Source organism: Stenella coeruleoalba (genome assembly GCF_951394435.1).
Source record: "Stenella coeruleoalba genome assembly, chromosome: 10".
Taxonomy (NCBI): domain Eukaryota; kingdom Metazoa; phylum Chordata; class Mammalia; order Artiodactyla; family Delphinidae; genus Stenella; species Stenella coeruleoalba.
Window position 1 is genome coordinate 91,115,326 of NC_137156.1, and position 11,921 is coordinate 91,127,246.

General features: G+C 35.0%; 1 long non-coding RNA gene across 1 annotated transcript in view; it reads left to right on the plus strand.

The window, feature by feature from the left end:
- The window catches only part of LOC307193432, a 290,903-nt gene that overhangs the window by 278,113 nt on the left and 869 nt on the right, over nucleotides 1–11,921 (plus strand). The gene's annotated exons all lie outside the window — the stretch shown is intronic.

An 11,921-nucleotide genomic window follows, 5' to 3' on the forward strand; every position in this document is an offset into this window, starting at 1 on the left:
CACTGCAATGAGAAGCCCGCACACCGCAATGAAGAGTAGCCCCCACTTGCCTCAACTACAGAAAGCCCACACACAGCAACGAAGACCCCATGCAGCCAAAAATAAAATAATAATAATAAAATAAAAATTTGAAAATCTGTGTGCTACTCCTTCCTAGACAGTGTAGACTCATTAGTCTAATAGAATGCTATAGGTAACAGTTTTCCCTTGGTAAAATTTCCCATTAATATCCATCAACCATACTTCACTCTTTCAATACTACTTTAATGACTTGTAAACTTTTACTCAGGTACTTCCTAATTAGGTGTATTTGTAATAGCTGTAGCTTTTATTATCAAATTATTCTTGATTCAGACTCTAGGCTGACGGTTGTTTCTTAATTGCTCAGATTTTTTAAAATTTAATTAGCTTTAGAAGGCAGAACAGATGGTCTCTGAATCTGCTGGTGCTATAGCTATGTGATAATATATTTTGATTCTGTCTAATGCGGTGACTCCAGCTTCTCCAAGGAGCTGGAATTTGTATATTTGTTTAAAGCAGCGACACTGGATGCCCTGCCCTCCATGTAAAAGGGCCTAGAAAAATTCTAATACCTGGCCAAAGAAGTTACATAAAAAAATTAATGTAAAACCACTTATCAGAGACTTCCACAAATACCATGTATGCACGACTTTTATCATAAAAGACACAATCTCAATTTAAAAGGAACTTAAAATCTTTTTAAAAACAAGTTAACAACCTCTAATGAGGGACTAATGCAACCAACTGGATAAAATAACTTAAATAACAGAATTATTTGGAAAAAATAGCAAAATGAGGTTTAAAATTAAAAATTATAGAAGGACTAGAAGTCACAGCAAAGTAGTTTAGCATGGAAAAATAACAAATGCACTTGAAAATGAATGGAACATTACTTACAGGTATTAAATTGAAAACAAAAAAAATAAATAGCAGATTATAAATTATAGAAGAAAGTTTTAAAGTACAAGATAGGTTAGAAGATCTATACAGATCAAAGAGAGAATATGAAATTGAAAATAGGAAAAAGACAAGGAGAACAGAATAAGTAGAGATCCCAAATAGGAAACAAAGGGAGAATTAAGAAGAAAATACTTGGTGATAATTGCTGTGAATTTTCTAGAATATTCATAGAATGAACACTTAATTTAGTGAAGAACACCAAAGCCAGATTAAAACAAATGAAAACCAATAGCATAACTACAATATGGGTAAACTTGAAGAACACTACAGACAAAAGATGATTCCTCGGTTTTTGGCTTGTCCAAAGTAATAGATGGTGGGGCAACCCACTGAGACAGAGAGCAGTGGGTGCACGGGAGATGAGGGCTGGTAAGGTCAGTCTTCAATGTATTCATTTTTATGTGCCTTAACACCGGTCATCTGGTGAACACTAGTAGGCAACTGAATATACAAGTATGGATCTGAAAAGAGAGGTCTGGGCTACAGATATTTAGTTCTCACTTGAGTACATGTCAAATGAAGTTGTTTCTGTGGGTCTAGCTGCCTAGGAAAGAACTGAAATAAAGTCCAGGACTTTCTGGAACTGTATATAATGACTGATAGAAGTAGATACACATGCAAAAGAACATGAAAAGATTGCCAGAAAAGAGGAAGAAATAAAAAGGGAAATATTCCTACAAAAGGCAAAGCAAAATACTAAGAGAAGATATTATTATTTATTCTCCTAAATTTGCAATGTGTAATGCTACCTGAATGTATAATAGCATTATATTAGTCTGACATTCTTCTCCTAGCATTAAATGTTAAGAGGAACACACATTCTTAAATATGTTATCGTATGTGGGCATCAGAGATCCTTCAGAGATGATGCATATTGCTTATATTCACCTTATTTCTCTAGAAGTTTTAGTAATTATAATCCTCTGCAAACTTTTCTTTAACTGACCAGATAGTAAATATTTTAGGTGTTAGGATGCATTGATCTCTGTTGAACTACTCAACTCTGCTGTTATAGCATTAAAACAGCCATAGACAATACATATATGTTAAGAATAGTTATATTTCAATAAAACTATTTACAAAAACAGCATTGATCCAGAGATGCTAAATATTTAAGAGCATCAGGATTTGCTGTAGGACAGATCTTGAGTTGTTTTTAATCTTTTTACTATATGTAAGTAACACATACACAGCATTTATTTTTATTCTCTGTATTTCTGTTAGGTCAAAAAATGCTTTGATTTTAACTAGAATAAACTAGACAAAATATTACTGGATGCAAATAGTGTGATAGGAAAACATATATTTAATTAGAGAATAACTGCAAACTATATAAAGAGTAATGAGAGAATATAAATAGTAATTTTTGATTAAGGACTATGCCTTATATATGCCAGAAGGGAAATGACATAGATAATCAATCTGATAGAAGAAGAGAAACTATAGAAGAATTCATGATCTGTGTAATAAAACCGAAGTGTCATTTTTGGGGGGAAGTATCAAGACATTCACTTGAATACTTGTGAACAATTCAGTGGTGGAAGAATAATAATAACAAAAGAGATATTCCCCCAAAATAAAAATGTATGTGCGTATGCATACAGGTACACACACACACACAAAACTATAGAAATCTCTGTAGCACAATACACTTAAAAATAAAAAATTTATGGTTATGTCATTATTTTAAAATATACTTTCAAATACATATGTAAAATAAGGCTAAATATGTTAATATATACTGTTTTGTCTCCCTGCTACAACTAGAGTAATTTCAGATTTTTTTTTAAAGAAACTGATTTCCAGGAAGGAGTAGACATACATTTCCCTATTCCTTTCACTATGTGCAATCAATATCCTGCTAATTATATGTGAAACAAGTAAAAGGAGACTCAAGGGTGCAGGGAGAGGGCAGACTGGCTGTGGACCTTAGGATCCAAGGGATAACATGATAATGAGGTTTCTGGGTTTTCTCTTTGTCTCATATAGCCCAGACTTCTTTGGGCTGAAGAAGCTAGTAGCTGAAAGAACAAGTGCAGACAAGCAAACAAAACAAAACCTCTTCAGAAGTCGAAGGACCAGGGAAGGGGCAGCCTAACAAGACAGAGAAATTTTAGATAACGCCCACTCTACTTCTGCAGCTTCATGTACACGCACACCAGCAAAGTTGGAGTGGGTCTTCTATGCTCACCGCACTGTAACACAGCACCCCGACACCCCTTCCACCACCGCCACCAGGAGAAGGCCGAGTAGGGAGCCTGGAATTTCATCCCCATCAGGTGGTAAGGAGGTCCACTGCTCCTACAACACTGCAATATCAGTAGAGGCCACGTGGGAAGTCTAGACTTGCACCTCTACCCAGAAATGATGAGATGCCCCACTCACTGGTTTGAGTGGTATCAGAAGATGCCTACTGTACAGTGTCAAGAGACCATCTCAGTGTGGTTTCAGTGAGATGGCACTCTACCACCTCCAAGCCAGGGAGTTACCAGTGGACACCTAGAGGGGAACCTGTACCCCTGCCCCCACACAACAGTAAAGATACTGCCACTCCATCAGGTGTCAACAGAGAGCAAGGGGGACCTAGACTTTTACTTCTCTTAGTTAAAATTAGGAAGTGCCACCCCTTTTCCTGCCACTATAGTATCAGAGGAAACTAGCTAAAACAGAAGGTTTAAATAAGATCCCGTCTCATAATCTAAGGAAAATATGTGAAGGTTTCAGTTGAAAATAACACATCAAGAACCAAAAAGATTTCAAACTGAGTGAAGAAAGGCAACCAATAAATGTCAATACATAGATGACAGAGTTGTTAGAATTACCTGACAAAATTTCAAAGAATCCGTAATAAAATGTAAACATTTTATTTTTGTCAAAAAATATTTTTTTAATTTTTAAATGTCCCACTGAGTAATTAGAATTCTCACTTTAAACAAATGAAAGTCTCAACAAAGAAATGGAAAGCCTCAGCAAAGAAATAAAAGGTATAAAGAACCAAATGGAAATGTTTGAACTGTAAAGTAAAACGACTGAAATAAAAACTCAGTAGATAGATTCAACAGCAGGATGGAAAGAATACAGAAAATAATGAGTGAACTGAAAGATAAAGCAAAAGATATTAGCCAAAACAGAGAGAATATGAACAGACAATAACTAAATAAATATTGCAAATTTTGAAGAACTGCATAGTCAAATATTAAGTTTTGGTATTGGTGTTCCATATCTCTAAGTTAGATACTTGATCTCTTTTGTTCATTGCTTAACCTTCAGATCCTAGAACAACACCTGGCACTTTAGGAGCTTGGTAAATAAGTGTTAAGAGTATGAATAGAAAATCAGTATATTTTTTTTTACATCCCATAGTACATCATCAAAGTATTTCAAGATAATTCTTTCTTATAAACAAAAGCTTGAAGGTATAAGATTCTTTCTTATTTGTGTCACATGGTCACCAAATTATGGCATCTTCAGAAATTCAGTGAAAAGTATGTTTCCCCCAACCTCTTTCATTGGTCTGCTGATAAAAAGCCTCCAGGATCTGTTGCTTATTAATATGAATTCTCAGTAAATCTGTTAAGTAAGGCAGCCTGTAGATTAGACTTGAGCTCCATGAAAAATGCAAAAGTCAACCACCAATAATTAGCAGACTCACATAAGCTTTGTAGCATCTGCTTTAAGTCTCATCTAATTGTATCTAATCCCATATCAGTAGGCCTCCCAAGCCTTTGCCTAATGAAAGATTTTATCATAAGTCCATCAAAATGGACTGTGAGAGAGTTATTTTTTTCTTCCTCATCCCTTCAAGGCATTTTAATCCTTTCCCTTTTTAAGAAATGACATTTTGCTTTGTCTTTCTTTGATATTTGTCAAAATGATGACCATTAACTAAACTAGACAATAGCAGGAGCTAAGAACAAAACTAAGTGCTCAGTAAACATACCAAGTGATATATTGATTTATTGCAGTCTTAACTATGCTGCACCTAACTACTGCTTTTCTCTTCCAGGTTTTCCAGAAATTATAAAACCTTTAAAATGACAGTGTGTATGGAAGAAATGATTTCATTTAAGCATGACTTACTGGGAAAATCCAGTAATGTTATTATGCTCCTATTTTAATATTTTTAAAATGTTAATAACTGTAATTATATTTTATATTTTTAATAAATACAGAGTGAATTCTAGCATAGGGTAAATGGACATACTGTGGTCTGAAATAGGGGAAATTTAATTTAGTAAGATCGAATAATTTAGGAAACTGGTTATAATCCAATTTCTAGATAGCAATCTTTAATCTTATAATTGTTTTTCTTTTAGTTATTGTTTAAAGATTTGTCGCTATTGTGGGATACTGAGCCCGTAACAGTAACAACTCAAGTGTTATAGGGAATTCTTCAGTATTCCATAGTGAACTTTGGAGGTATGGAAACAAAACAAAAAAATAATAAGCACAAATTACCATATTACTTACTTTGTTATGCCAATAAACTAGGGTATCAAGAACTAAGCTTTCAAAGATACTATAATAATATGTCTAAATATCCAAAATTTTAAAATTTTATTATATAACAGATGGATTCCATTATTTTTTAAAATTGCAGATAAATTTGTTTTGTTTCTCCCAGTGGAGAGTTTTGAGTATTTAATTTAAGGCCTCATTGCCCCATCATTAAATTCAAAGAAGCATATCTAATGTGAACACTTAAATGTAATGTCACTCATTAGTCTTTAATGAAGAGAAACTTATTCTTTCTCTAAAGAACAGGTGTAAAAATAGTATCTGTCACCTACAAAATTATATATTCCCAAGATTATTAATGTGCATTTAATGACTTTGAAATATTTCTTTGCAATAGTTATTATGCACGTTTCTTTCTTTTTGGCTTCACTTGTAAAAGAGGTTAATTGAAGTCAGAAAGACTGGAATTCTCATGCACCCCAGGACACCAAGCAGAAGCAGAAGCTGAATTTTCCCAAATACCTGTACTAGATGTGTCATCAAGCTGTTTGGCTTTATATACCACGCATTCTCTCATTGGTCCTGTACCTTGATAGCAGTTTTCGTAATGCCTTAGTCATAAAATCTGTCATTAGACAGTTAAAATTCACCTGGAGCTCTTTTTCCTAGGATCTAGTCAACAAGAAAATTGATTTTAATGTCTGTGCCATTACCTGACTCTGCAAGATGGAAAGCAGAATAAAGTAAGGTGGATTGCAGTTAAGATTCACTAGTGTCAAATCACTATCCTTATCACCATTATCATTATCATCACCATCATCACAGTCACCACAAACTCGGCCATTCCTGAAAAGTGTGTTTAGATTTATTATATACCAAATTCCTACATTCTCCATATTTGACCACTGGGCCATGTTAGCACTCTGAATCTCTTTACTTTTCTTTTAAAAGAAAAAGTGCTAATTGGTTCTGATGATACTCAGCAAAACATCTAGACAAATTGTTTTTAAAAAGGCAATCGATTATCCATGCCTATTCAAATATCCTTATGTCTGGCTATGGTAAACTATGCCTCTCTATCTGTTATTGAACTTTTTAGAATTTATCTAGTATATTTAGTGTCATGTAAGTACAGCATTGTTATGCTTTCAAGTATATTACCACCTTGTTAAAACACAATTCATCACAAGACAAAATTCAGTATTCAGTGCCTCCTTAAAATGTATCCAACATGTTTTAATTACGGAAGCAACCAAAAGATTTCATTGTAGACACATTTGCATACATACTGTTTCCATGGCATAAGTCCAAGAATGACAAAATAGCATTATTCTATTTATTTATGCATTCAACAAATAGTTATTTAGTCTCTTGTGGTAGACGTAGTGCTATGTTCTTAGAGGTACAGTAGTATAGACTCTTTCTTGCATTTGTGTATAGAAATACATAGACTTCACAAGTAGAATTATGTGTTTTTTCCTGTAGTGGGAAAGTGTTCTTTATGTGCTTCATACTTCATACATTTTTCTCACAATGAGAATCTGAACTAATACAATAACATAAGCAAGTGTGTTACTTCTGGAATACTACTAACATTCAACAAAGGGTTAGATCCTGAGTCTTACATGACTTTCATAATCCACCTACTCCACCCCACTGCACAGGACTATACATAAGGGGGTGCCCCAAAACATTATCCTTTGTTTGGTTGAAAGAAGTAAGACAAAGTCCCTTTGTTTTTAAAGTAATTTGGGTGTTTATTTTTTAAAGCCATTTTGATACATGGAATTTTCATTAAAAATGTAAAACATGTTTATAACTAATTTAATTTATTAGATATTTTTGAAATGTATACTCTGTGGAAGGCTGATCATCCTGAAGCCTTCCCAACATCCCCAGACACAACCCGTACACATCAGGTGGCCTGATATCTGCAAAATATACACTCATCTTTCAAGACTCTGCTAAAAATCTACTTTCCCTACTCAACTTCTGATACTTTCCTCCTGCACGATGGACTGCCCACTATTTTTTTATATTTATTTCTTTATTGAGGTATAGTTGATTTACAACATTATATGTTTCAGGTGTACAACATAGTGGCTCACAAGTTTTAATGATTATACTCCATTTATAGTTATTATAAAATATTGGCTATATTCCCTGTGTTGTACAATATATCCTTGTAGCTTATTTACTTTATACATAGTAGTTTATACCTCTTAATCCCTTACCCGCATCTTGCCCCTCGCCACTGAAAACCACTAGTTTGTTCTCTGTATCTGTGAGTCTGTTTATTTTTTATTATATTTACTAGTTTGTTTTATTTTTTAGATTCCACATAAAAGTGATAACACACAGTATCTGTCTTTCTCTGTCTGACTTATTTCACTAAGCATAAACCCTCCAAGTCCATCCATGTTGTTGCAAATTGCCCACTATTTCGTATCCCCACTGTATCTTCTTTTCATTTTATATGAAAACAGTGATATCATTTAATTACATTTATTTGTTTATAAGTATAACCTATATAAAAGCCATGTAGCCTCATTGTGCTGCCTCAAATATAGTTGCATTCAAAACATAATCTTACACATAAAAGATAATTAAAAATAAGTCAATTTTATACTCCATCTCCTGGGGATAATGTCAAAAGGAAAGTTATATGTCTAAAATATAGGATTTTTTTTTTTATCACTTGCTCTACTCTTTTGCAGTATTGTGTCTTATATACAGGACTGACAATGTCAAAGATTGTTTTTGTCAAAAGTCAAATAAGTGATGAGATATTCTAGGTTGCTAGAGGTGATGAGAATGTAGTTGAAATGACTGATCATAGGGTTGCAAAATTTTAAGGTGGTTGATAAAAAAAATACAATGAGTTTGCAGCCATAAAAAAGAATGAAATAATGCCATCTGCAGCAACATGGTTGGAACTAGAGATTATCATACAAGTGAAGTAAGTCATAAAGAGAAAGACAAATACCATAAGATATCACTAATATGTGGAATCTAAAATATGAAACAAATGAACTTATCTACGAAACAGAAACCAACTCACAGACATAGAGAACAGATTTGTGGTTGCCAGGGGGAGGTGGGGAGGGATGGAATGGGCGTTTGGGGTTAGCAGATGCAAACTATTGTATATAGAATAGATAAACAAAAAGGTCCTACTGTATAGCACAGGGAACTATATTCAATATCCTGTGATAAACCATACTGGAAAATAATATTTTAAAAGAATGTATATATATATGTACAACTGAATCACTTTGCTGTACAGCAGAAATTAACACAACATTGTAAATCAACTGTACTTCAATTTTTTAAAAAATCAAAAAAAATGCAATGAGTTTGTATGGTTTGGAAACCAGAATCTGTACTCTCACTTATTAGTAAATATTCTTTGTTTGCAAATGATATAAATTTAATTCAAACTGCTTTGGCCATATCACTGTTAAGTGTAGGGACATTCTTCTGGCAGAGCTGAATCCAGATGCTCCAACAAAGTTAAAGAGAATTATGTGCTGACTTTATTCTCAGCAAGGCTTTTTTCCTATTGTAGCTCCTACAATTTGAGTTCTACGTTCAACCAGCTTAACACTTCCGTAGAGTGTTAAACCTCTTTGCCAAAAGTTCCAGCAAGAGTTAGAGGGATAAATCTTATTCCCAAACTTGAGACATCAAATTAGGACTATGTCTAGCTAAAATTGGGTTTTATGAATATCCTAGGAGGTAGGGATTTGATCACCCCATGTGAACTGCAGGACTGAGAGTAAGGTGGAAACCAAGGAGCTGTCCCTAAAAATAGGAGATATGGAGGCTGATCAGGCAAAATAACAAATGAGCCCTACACCTCACATAAAATAAAGCATACTGGAGATGGATGTTCTTGTTTTACAAAGGTTTTCATGCTAAAATACAAAATGGAGCCAGTAAGATAAAAGGACACATCATCAATCATTTACAGAAACTTTTCACATTTCAAATTTTCAGAAATCCACTTTCCCTTTAGTTACATTTTCATATCAACAGTGTGAATTTTATCTTTAGAAATCTTAGTTGCCCTGCTCTACTGACTAAAAAAGAGCAAATTTCTCTATTGACTAAAAAAGAGCAAATAAGTCTCATGAAATAGGCTTTCTGTCCATCTTTCTATACTATATATCTCTGTATGCATGCATATAGATCATAAATATGATGCACTTGAAATCTTCTCAGTGTGCCCATTAAGAACAGTGAATATACATGGCACTGCTTCAGAGAGCTCAGTGAGTTTACTGAACTTTTCACCTGGCCTAATTCATTTTCCATCACTTTACTTCCTCAGTGTTCTTCCAAAAGTGGATGTATGTGCAGGTAGGGTGTTTGCATGTGTCACCATTTCACTCTGACACCTCTTTGGTGTGGAAATTGCTTTAGGTCTATAGGCATTTCCTCCTCCCCTGCTCTCCTCTCATTTATCTTCAAACTCTCCCTCTGCTGGGGCTCTGCTCTACATTCTCAAAGGTATTCTTAAGTCTTTGCCAGAATTTGTAAATGGACTCCAGTTCAGCCCTTCTTCTTCATAAACTCACCATTTTCTTTCTTATTCCCCCGACCATCAAAATTCTTTAGAGACACTTTGCTCTCAGGGTCTGTGTTACTCCTACCCCATTCATTTTTTTAATTAATTAATTAATTAGTTTGTTTATTTTTGGCTGCATTGGGTCTTCGTTGCTGCATGCGGGCTTTCTTTAGTTGAGGCGAGCGGGGGCTACTCTTCCTTGCGGTGCTCGGCCTTCTCATTGCGGCGGCTTCTCGTTGCGGAGCACGGGCTCTAGGCACGCAGGCTTCAGTAGTTGTGGCATGCAGGCTCCATAGTTGTGGCTCACAGGTTCTAGAGTGCAGCCTCAGTAGTTGTGGTGCATGGCCTTAGTTGCTCCACGGCATGTGTGATCTTCCCGGACCAGGGCTCGAACCTGTGTCCCCACATTGGCAGGCAGATTCTTGACTACTGAGCCACCAGGGAAGTCCATACCCCGTTCGTTTTTAAAATATATCTTACAGTCTGACTTTTGGGCCCATCTATTCTACTGAGCCTGCAATTGTATTAACACTGATTACAAATACCCAAGTATTGATATAATGCCTTCATCTTTGTTGTAATGTCATGTCTTAACAGTTATAGCAAGAACAACTAACATTAATGAAACACAGGTGCCAGGCACCATGCTAAATTTTTATAAGAATTATTTCAGTATCTCATTTAATTTTCACAACATCTTTTGGTGGTGGGCTCTATTTTTATTCCTAACCAGATTCTACTTCTGGTTCTCATGTTCACCTTCTACATTAGAAATATGACCCACTTACTAAACATTGACAGGTGTGTAGCCAATGTGATGATACTTGTAATTCTGATAGGACATCTAGCCCCTGACATGTTGTGAATGAAGCAAATAATTTATATTCTCTTCATTAGGCAGTTGCATAGGCATTGTGCTTTGTAAATTTCAACCTTAGCAGTTCTCGAAAAAATAATAGCGTTCTCTATGTAGCTACCTTAAAATTTTGTTTGCCAAAACTTTACTGTGATGCTCTGGTGTTTTCAGCTGTAGAGGACATGGGACACAGGTTACTGAGTTGGCACAAGTTTTATGATGTTTTCCTCAGAACACTAGAAGTGCACACCTTTCAATCCATCAGCAAAATACTGAGCACACTGCACTGTGTAGGTGAACACAATATGAAGATTCTTCCACCCTTCAATGGAATTGGAATGTTGTGGGAAGTTGAGCAATACACATATAAGAAAGAAACTTAGTAACAACACTAGACAGTAGACTCAGTGCTGAGAAGTGATAGGAAGACTAAGCACTCTTGGACTTCACAAAGGAAAGAGCCAGTTTTGAATATGTAGTGACCAGAAACAAGAGTCCAAAGTGCAGTTTGATGGACAGGTCAGATAGTGATTAAGCAGAAGGAAGAGAACATCATAGGTTCATGAAACAGAGTGAACAAAGGAAAGAGATGGAAATAGCAATTCTAACAGCTCATTTTTATTGAGTATTGACTCTGTCCCAGGTAAAATACTAAATGTTTTGCTTGTAAACTCATTCAGGGAGAAGTTAGAGATGTACTTGGAAAAACTTTAAGCAGTCAATAAGGTGACCAGGGTTATTCCTTGTTCTGACACTATGTGATCTTACTGTGCTAAGATCTTTTCCCCTGGGGGGCCTCAGTTTTTTCACTTGGCAAATGAATAGTACACACTGGGCACTCTTGAAGTTTCTTCCTGGTCCAAATTCTATGTAAAGAGGTCAACATAGGAAAAATGATTATGGAACTGGAAACTGCAAAATGATTGTTAGTCTTGGGGATTTTAGCTCAGAGACGCTAGGATCATTTAGTTAATACTATGTTCAAGGCATTTTGCCAAGTCACCTCATTTTCTATTCATTTGAATTTTGTAAAAAACTAAGGTCCTGATCAACACT